At 37.3% G+C, this 9389-nt stretch overlaps 1 non-coding gene across 1 annotated transcript; it reads left to right on the top strand.

The window, feature by feature from the left end:
* Positions 1-2105: 2105 nt before the first annotated feature.
* Positions 2106-2211, top strand: LOC145607644 (small nucleolar RNA R71). Its single transcript, XR_014105598.1, has one exon. It is a non-coding gene; the product is annotated as a small nucleolar RNA R71 (small nucleolar RNA).
* Positions 2212-9389: the final 7178 nt, after the last annotated feature.

Here is a 9389-nt window from a genome sequence, read left to right as displayed (position 1 = left end):
AATATCTTATATTTTAATCATAATTAGATAATATCATATATTATTCTTGACCATTTATAAAATATCCTATATTTAATTTAGTCATGAGATAGAATCAAATCATATTTTAATCTAGAAAGATAAATCATATTTAATCTACCATGATTATCCTAACAAATTTAGGAGATTCTATCCTAATTACTAGCCAATAAAATAATTTTAAAATCAATTATATCCTAATCGAATTATGGGATAATCACATTATCTAAATAAATTATTATCCTTTTGGTATATGCTCAGAATATCCTGACCAATCTTATCCAAAATTAACCACTTTAATTAGGATAATTACTTATTTAACAACTTTAAATATGGATAATATCAAATATAACAACTTTTGAATATTTGATTTTATCCTAAAATAAAAGATTTTTCCCAAATAAAACAAATTTTATCTTTTAAAATAAAAGATCATATTTTCAAAATATTTTATCTTATAAAAAATAAAACTGATTTTATCCCAAAATAATTCATAATTATCTTGAAATAATTTTTCAAAACAGATTTTTTTTTTTTAAAAACCGTGAGCCACCACCGCTGGCCACCGTGGTTGGCTAGCCACGATGGCTGACTGCCTTGACGGCAGCCACTGCCACAAGGGCAGCAGCGCGACTATAGCGCCAGTAGCCGTGCAATGCTTGCACGCTGCTGCCCACAGCCACCATCGACCGCCTGCCCTCCCTTTTAGACTGCCACCTGGTCGGCAACAGCCGTGGCTGCGCCACCCCGCCGCGGTTGCCGACCTTAAATAATATATATATTTTTTAATTTAATTAAAATAACATTCATTAAAATTAAATTAAATCAGTCCAAAAATTAAGATTAAATCAACATTTAATCTTAAAATTAGGGTTTATCATAAAATCAATCCCAATTTAATTCTAACTTTTAAAATTAAATTGATGATCATACACAAAACATTTTTATGCATAAATCAATCCAATTAAAATTATGAATCATAAAATAAATCGAATTAAATCAAAATTAAGCACAAAAATCATATTTTAGGTCTAGGATTTTCGAAAAAATTCAAAAATTATTAGGGTTAGGGTTCGAAAATTCGAATGCTCTAGGGATTAATTCGGTCATCTTATGGCTATTTGACCATAATTAAATCACATTTAATCGATTCCAAAAGTTTAATCACATTAAATATAATAATTGAACCATAATTAAATTAATTTCTCCCTTTTAATTTATTATAAAATAAACATGGACATCAAATAATCGTATTGTTATGATCTAGTGCGTTCATGCAAGAGGCTAACTGATACCACTGTAGGAGTTTATAGGAACTACGCAGCGGAAAAACATGAATCACATTCAATCAGGTACCAATCCTAAAATCACATGCATAACACACAAGACACATAATCATACCTTTGACGCATGAATTCCACGAAGCTATTCGACAGGCAAATCGGGGAGAGAATAGAACCCTATGAGTTTCTCCTCTACTTAATCCTCGAGAATCGAACGAGCCGTCCACCAATACTAGATTGGTCGAGTGACTGAGAAAAACCGCGATCACCACCTTTATGGACAACCGACCATCGCACGAAACACCACCACCACGAGACATCACCGGCGCCGTGGAGGAGGAGAGAGCCGTAAGAGAGAGAGGACTTTAAGAGGGGTTGGGTTTCGTGTTTGCTAATTTAGGTTTTGATCACACTGATCAGTTAATTGCTTACTTGCAAACCTAGGCACCTAGTCTATTTATAATCCTATTATTATTAGACTAGGGCACGAAGCCCAAAACATCTTCTAATCCTCTACATGGCCGGCCACCTAGAGTGATGAGGCCCATGATGGGCCTCGTCCTCTAATGCTCGATCTAGCCCCTTTTTGTGACCTTATAGGATCCGTCCAATTGGGCTTTGGCCTATTCTACTAGTCCAACGATCGTCAGTACCTCTAGCTATGGCAAAACGACGACCTAAAAGTATGAACTTAATTATCTCCATAATTTGATCCAATTATATATCTAGTAATTGCACACGAAGAAGACATAACTCCTTCAACTTAATCCTCCATAGAAAATTTGTATGATTTGGTATGTCGGGATTCCATGGTGAGGACATTCTCGTTGATACTCCTTGTATCTTTCCCAAGCCTCATACAAACTCTCACTAGGCTTTTGCTTGAAACTTTGAATTAGAGTTCTTGCCTCGGCTGTATTCATTTGAGGGTAAAAACGGGAAAGAAACTCCTTAGTGACCTCATCCCAAGTTCTCAAGGAATTAGGAGTGACTTCCTTGTCTAACCACTCCAAAGCTCTTCCGATTAGAGAGAACGAAAATAGCTTGAGCCTTATAAATTCTTGAGAAACCACGTTGACCTTGATTGTATTTCAATACTTCTCGAACTCTTTGAGTTGATTTAGTGGGCTTTCATGCTTAGAACCACTAAATTGCCTTCGTTTAATCATTGTTATAATTGCTAGCCTTATCTCAAAGTCATTGGCGGGTGTTATTGGTGGAGCTATGCCACTCTCGTTTCTATAAGCACCGAGAGTTCCCAACTCCTTAAAAATCAACTCTTAGATTAGCTCCCATGCTTCCTCGATCCCCTTCTTCTCCTTCTTGATGAATTTCCTCTATTGGAAAACTTGGACTTGAAGAACGATTAGCAACCCTTATCCTTGTTATGGTTCTCTCAATTACCGGATCAAATGGCACTAGAGTCCTTCCTCTTGTCGTTGAATATCAATAGCACGACTACAAATGTAGCCTAAAAGAGAAACATCTTTTTGTATTTTTGAGATAAAGTTAAATAGACTCAACATGAATAGCAAAGTACTACGCCATTCCCTGGAAACGACGCCATTTTTGACGCGAGTTGAGACTAGGTTGTTGAATTTAATCCTCCCACGTTCAAAACTAAATTTGTAAACACTTAACCAACCTTAATACTAGTATAGAAGCAAGTCAATGGTCGAACCCAAGGGAATGGGGGGAAGTTAACTATTGCTAAAGTTATGCTACATCAAAGCGTAAATGGGAATGTAGGATGTCTAGATTCAACTAAACAAACAACGCTAACACAAAGTAAATCAATATATCAAACACTGGGGATTTAGAATCCACATATTCTTGCAATTGACAAACACTAATTGTGTTGGACATTAATCTATTCGAGTATTGCGAGGGAAGATAGATAATGCAATCAAAAGAGTTCAACAAGCTATCTCTTAGGGGTCTAACTAGCGCCAACTACGAAAGACTCTACTAGGAACATCACAAACCAAGCTCGGTCGATAAATGTGAGCTACAAATTAATGGTCCATATCAATGTAGGCACACAATGCATTCTAGCATGACAATTAAAGTTAGTTACTCTTTAACTAATCATACACATACACAAAATCAATCAACTAATTTAATAACAATGCTAAATTAATCAAAAGCTCCCAATTAAATATGATCCATTGCTCAAACATGCTTCACCACATCCCTAGCAAGTAAACTACTCACTATCCATGGATGAAATTGATGACTGTCATTTATGGCACTCATTTGGTTCTTTTTACGGTGAATTTCATGTTATTCTATAGCTCTTTTACTTAGCTTTTCCTTAATTTTACTCTTTATTTCTTTTAGTTTGCATTTTCTTAGTTAGATTTCTTTTTTTATGGATTTCTTGGTTTATTTCATTATTTTCCCTTTTATTTGCTTGTTTTCCTTCATTTTTCAGGTTAGGGTCGTTATCCATGATTCCCGAGGCCTCTTCCCAAGTTTGGCATTGATTAGGATGCCTAATGTTCTTCATTTGAAACTCATGCATGGAGAAGTTCAAGTTCCTAAAGTCCTTGGGATGTGCATTCAAGCTGTGGGGGCATGATTTCTCGTGTTGAACCCACAAACATGGAGTTTTGAATCTGCAAGGTCCCATTTTTATCAAGAGCATTAAGTGGAACGCACGAGGAGCATCGACATTATAGGGAAGAGGGCTGCCCTGTTCCCAGGCGCGGGCGCACGCGGCTATGGCGCGGCCCCGCGGCCTGGTGGCATGGGCGCGCCTCTCTCAGGCGCGGGCGCGGGCGCGCCTGTTTGTGTCTCTGTTCCGTACCCAGATTTGCGTGACCGCACTCTCCCTTATAGTTGGTTGCGCCTTAACGAGTTTATTTGGGGACGATATAACTAATTTCTCTTAATTAGTTTTAATATATATAGATTTTCATTCTATTTTGAGAAGAGAGGAATTTTTTAGAAATTAGAGAAGAATTAGAATAAGAATTTTTGAGAGAGAAACTCTAATTATAGAGAGAGAAGTTTTTGATTGATGATTGAAGATTGAAGATTGGTAATTCTAGCATTTTCTCCGTTGAATTGAATCAAGCTTGTAAGGATTTCTTTTACTTTAATGCAATCTTTAGCTTATCATTTCAATTGTTTTGTTGATTGTTCAAGTTTGAATTGAATTTGTGATTGAATTAGTTTTATTGATATGATGATGTTGAAATTGTTGATTAGCTTAGATTTGATCTTGATTTCAATGGATTGTGAGTAGTTCTCTTGCTAGGGGAATGATGAAGCATATATGAGTAATGGATTGATGCTAATTGGGGGAAATTGATGGAGTTGATGTTGTGATTAAATTGGTTGATTGATTACGTGCATGTGTGTGATTAATTGAAGAGTAGCTAACTTTGATTTTTACACTGGAATGCATTGTAAGCTCGCATTGATACGGAAAATTGATTTGTGGCTTGCTTTTGCCGATTGAGTAGGTTTTCAAGGTTTCTAGTTAGAGTCTCTCGTAATTGAAGCTAGCTTGACCTGTAGGACTGTAGGACAGTAGCCTACCTTACTCTCTTGATTGCTTAATTAATTTTTCCTTGCAACACTCGACTTAGTCATCTCCAATCTCGATTATCTATATCCATTCCGAGTATATGCGGATCCTAACCCTAGTGCTTGATAAATTTGATTTCATTTTGATTGTTTAGAATATACACACCTCACTTCATTGCTTCGAAATAGCTAAGCTTTGACTTTAGCATTCACCTCCCATTCCTAGTGGCCCGACCCTCGAATTATTCTATGCTTGGTATAGGGATATGTTGAGGGATTAGAAATTTTGTTTTGACCAAGGGTAGATTAGTTTTCAATGACCTAGTCTCCGCCCTAGATAAAAAATGGCGCCGTTGCCAGGGAATGGCATAGTTATTTGCTATTGTTGTTGAGTCTATTTCACTAAAATCTCAAAAATACAAAAAGATTTTTTCTTTAGTCTACATTTGTAGCCGTGCTATTGATATTTGCTTTGAGTTTTTTGTATACGTAGGATAAGAGGAAGGACTTTAGTGCCATTTGATCCGGAAATCGAGAGAACAATAACAAGGAAAAGGGTTGCTAATCGTTCTTTGAGTCTAAGCTCTCCAAGAGAGGAAATTTACCAAGAAAGAGAAGAGGAGGATCAAGTAAGCATGGGAGATAATCCAAGAGTTGCTTTGAAGGAGTTGGGACTCCCGGCGCTTATACGTTTGAGAGTGGCATAACACCAGCAGCAACTCCCCCCAATGACTTTGAGATAAGCCCGACAATGATAACAATGATTGAACGAAGGCAATTTAGTGGAGCTAAGCATGAAAGCCCACTAAACTATCTCAAAGAGTTGGAAAAGTATTGTAATACCATCAAGGTCAATGGGGCTTCTCAAGAGTTCATAAGGCTCAAGCTATTCCATTTTATCTAATCGGAAGGTCTTTGGAATGGTTGGACAAGGAAGTGAAACCTAATTCCTTGAGAACTTGGAATGAGTTTACTAAGGAGTTTCTTTCTCGCTTCTTGTAAGGAGGGTGATCCCATTGTAAGGGGTACTCTCCTTAAATTTCCTTGGCCACATAAAAGCCTAGGACTTTACACTTGTTAGGGTGTAGTAGGATTTGGATTCCAGACTGTTTGGGGGACCTTGAATTAGAATTGATTCTATCATCATGCTTTTTCTTAAGAAATAAGTAGGAGTCGCTAATGAGTTTTAGGAAAAACTGATAAACCTCGTTCATGCCTTTCTTCCATGTGGAGTTCATGGAATAATTAGCACAAATCATAAGTTTACCCATTCCCAAATTGGTCTATAAACCAGAAATGAGTTCGGGAGCGAGGATACTAGGATAACGTTCCTTTTAGAGGGGAATCGTCATCCTAGCCCTAGTACGGGCTCTACTAGCTCTTCCTTTTTTACAATATCATCACCAAACAATATATGCAATGCGATACCTAAAACTATGTTAGTTGATTTTATTTACAAACATTAATTTACGTATGAATTACTTTGCAAAGTCGTTATTCTTATTTAATAATATTCGTGAAAGAACAAGAAAATAAACAAGATTCGCCTTGGCTTAAGTGATCAACCAAAAATTATTTATTTCAATTCTAATCTTTATTTAACGTAAGATGCTATGTGGAATTGATTAATTAATTATTTTAAAGGTGATCAAACAACACTAGTTAATTAATTAAAGTCCTTTTAAACAAGAAAATAAAGGTGATTTAACTAAGTGCTCGGAAATTTACCATTTCTCTTTGCTAGATCTCCGTTTAGAACACTTATGGACACCTTCTTGTTGGGGAACCTCCACCATAGTAACTAATTATCGAAAGGGTGAGTGTTTAGGACAAGAGGGCTAGATTATTGTACAAGTTCACAAGTTATTTCGCCAGAGTTTTAGGTTAATTTCTGTCTGTTGAAGCCTCGGTTTCAGCTCGTATTTATAGGGAATGATTAGGTTTAGGGTTTCAAGCATTCTGCCGCAGCAGGTGTTGCGCGCAACAGAGAGAGTGCAGCGCAACTAAATGTCTTGCGTGCGGCTTTATGGTAAGATTTAATTTTATATTTTCCGTGTAATTCCGAATAATTTTGAATCCTCCGAAAGTTGCGCAAGGTGTCGCGCGCAGCCGAATTAGTTGCGCGCGGCAGCCCAGCGTGACTTTGTGAGATGCGCGCGACTTTTTCTGCGGCATCACTAAGTTTTAACCTAAGCGTTCCTAAATCTGTCATTATTAAGGTTTAAGCACGCACTTAAGCCTAATTATGATCGGGTTTAGTTAATTAGACCTTTGTTTTGGCTTTTTCTTTAATTTGGGCTAGTCTTTTGTGTTTTGTGGCTTAACCAGTTTTCCATAAGTATTCTTTACTTTGATCCAACACGAAGATGGCTTTATTTATTGTCATTGCACTTCGTGTCGGGAGAGGAGGCCAAAAGTAGATGTCTACAGTTACCCCAACTTTGATCGAGTCTAGAATAGACGATGATCAAAGTAGTCAAGGAAAATAATCCGAGACTCATTCTGTGAAGTTCTCTAAGGATAGAGAATCTATCAGTAATATTTAATGATGTCGAAACAATCCTTGGTTCGCTAGGTGTTTAAAACAAGTAGCTATTAAGGTTAGAAAAAGTCCTTCATAGTCTTCACGCGCTAAAGAATCTAGATTGATCCTTTGCAATTGTAGGACGCTCTTACAAGTAAAAGTATTCCGGGTGCTGTCAGGTCATGAGAAGAGATCGGTTTTAAAAGATTAAAAGGGGAGGATTTCCTCTCAATCGTCTCATCGTTGGTTTGAAGTCCCTCGATATGTCATTGAAACTTTAGCCTGACTTTAACAAAGTAAAAGATGAAAAAGGGGTTTTTGGTATTCGAGCCGAAAATCCACGAGATAGAAATACATGTCTCAGGACTGGAGGCATATATCAAAATTCAGTGAGAGGGAAGAAAGTCGACAACTCTCTCATCAGTTTTGTCCACAAGATGAGTACATGTGTCTTAGGAATGGGGGCACGAAACTACATGGGCGTAACATTGTCTCGCCGCTTCTTTATACAGGGGGTGGATTCGACACCCTAACTATCCGATAAGTTAACTACTGTATCCATTCAAGAAGTGCCTGTTCCTGAAGTTTTGGCGCGCCTATCGACTCGTTGAGCTAACACCTATAGTAATTCTCTACCTTTTAGTCCCGAGAGGTAGATGTCGCAAAGCTTGGGCTGAGTGAAATTTTACGCATCACCTAAGCCGTACAATTTTGCGCCGTACAATATGTCATTTGCATTTTTACGCTGCATGAAAACGCCTTCCTTTTTGCTTTGGACGTGAAAAAAGAAGAAAACCCGGACATTTGTAACGTTAGTACAGTAAAATAAAAAAACCTGTCTACGGGTGCTTTTACGTAAAGCACCACCACGGAAGGTCTTAAGGCACTCTTATGATGGGTGTCATAAATGGCACCCATTTGATGAGCATTTAAGTCGTTTTTACCTTCTTTTCATAGCTTTCTTTCTCAATAAATGTTTAGTTTTATGCTTTTTCTCTCTATTTTACCTTTCCTCTTTAATTTTATGGCTTTTATGCATTTTAATGGTTTTTCTAGTCTTTTCTCATTTATTTACTCTATTTTCGTGGTTGTAAGTATTGTACGAGGTTCGAGTCTTGATATTGGTGATCTAATAAGGTGGAAGAAGCTTTTGGAGCAAGCTCATGGCAATTGGAGAGCTCAAGATGTAAGGAAGTGGAAATTCCAAGTCTTAGCTCTTGCGCTCTTATGCCGTGTTCTCATGAATACGGGGTGTTGCACCCAAAATCATGATGTTTAGGGACTGCCTACTTTAGTGTTCATCATCATCATAATCATGGTGTTGATTGTTGATTTCTTTAGATGTTAGTTGATTTGATGATGATGTTTGAGTAGTTGTTTGCTAGGAATTAGGTGAAACTTGTATGATTGATTGATTATGTTTAATTTGGGGATTGTGTTGATTAATTGTTGAGATTAAACTAATTAATGAAGTTTGCATGTGTGTTATTCAATTAGGCCTTGAGAATTATACTAGATTGCATTGTAGTTTCTAATTATACGAACCATTGATTTAGGAATTGCGATTTTCGATTGAGCTTGATTAGTGATGCTCCTAGTTAGAGTCTCTCGTAGTTGGCGCTAGTTTGACCTCTAGGAGATAGCTTGTTGACTCTTTTAATTGAGCTTGCCGTTAGTCTTCGTAACCATTTATTTGCATATTGTTTCCGAGTTGTTACAATTGTCATGATTACTTGTTGATCCCGTTCCTAGTGCTTTATTTGGTTGGTTTCTTTGTTTGTTAGTGGTTAGTGTTCTCTCTTCATCTTTGTCTTCAACCTAGCTTAGGCGCATAATTGACAGCGCTTGAACATTACCGTTCCTTTAGGTTCGACCCTTGACTTGCCTCTATACTTGTATTTAGGTTGGTTAAGTGTTTATAAATTTAGTTTGACCGAGGGAGGATTAGCTTCAACGACCTAGTTCCGCCCCTCGTCAAAATGGCGCCGTTGCCAGGGAACGGTGTCTATGTTTGAGTGTTTTTTATTGCT

The sequence above is a fragment of the Chenopodium album genome, chromosome 2 (genome assembly GCF_948465745.1).
Source record: "Chenopodium album chromosome 2, dcCheAlbu1.1, whole genome shotgun sequence".
NCBI classification, from domain to species: domain Eukaryota; kingdom Viridiplantae; phylum Streptophyta; class Magnoliopsida; order Caryophyllales; family Amaranthaceae; genus Chenopodium; species Chenopodium album.
Note: the sequence above shows the minus strand (reverse complement) of the source record. Positions and strands in the feature narration are given on the sequence as shown.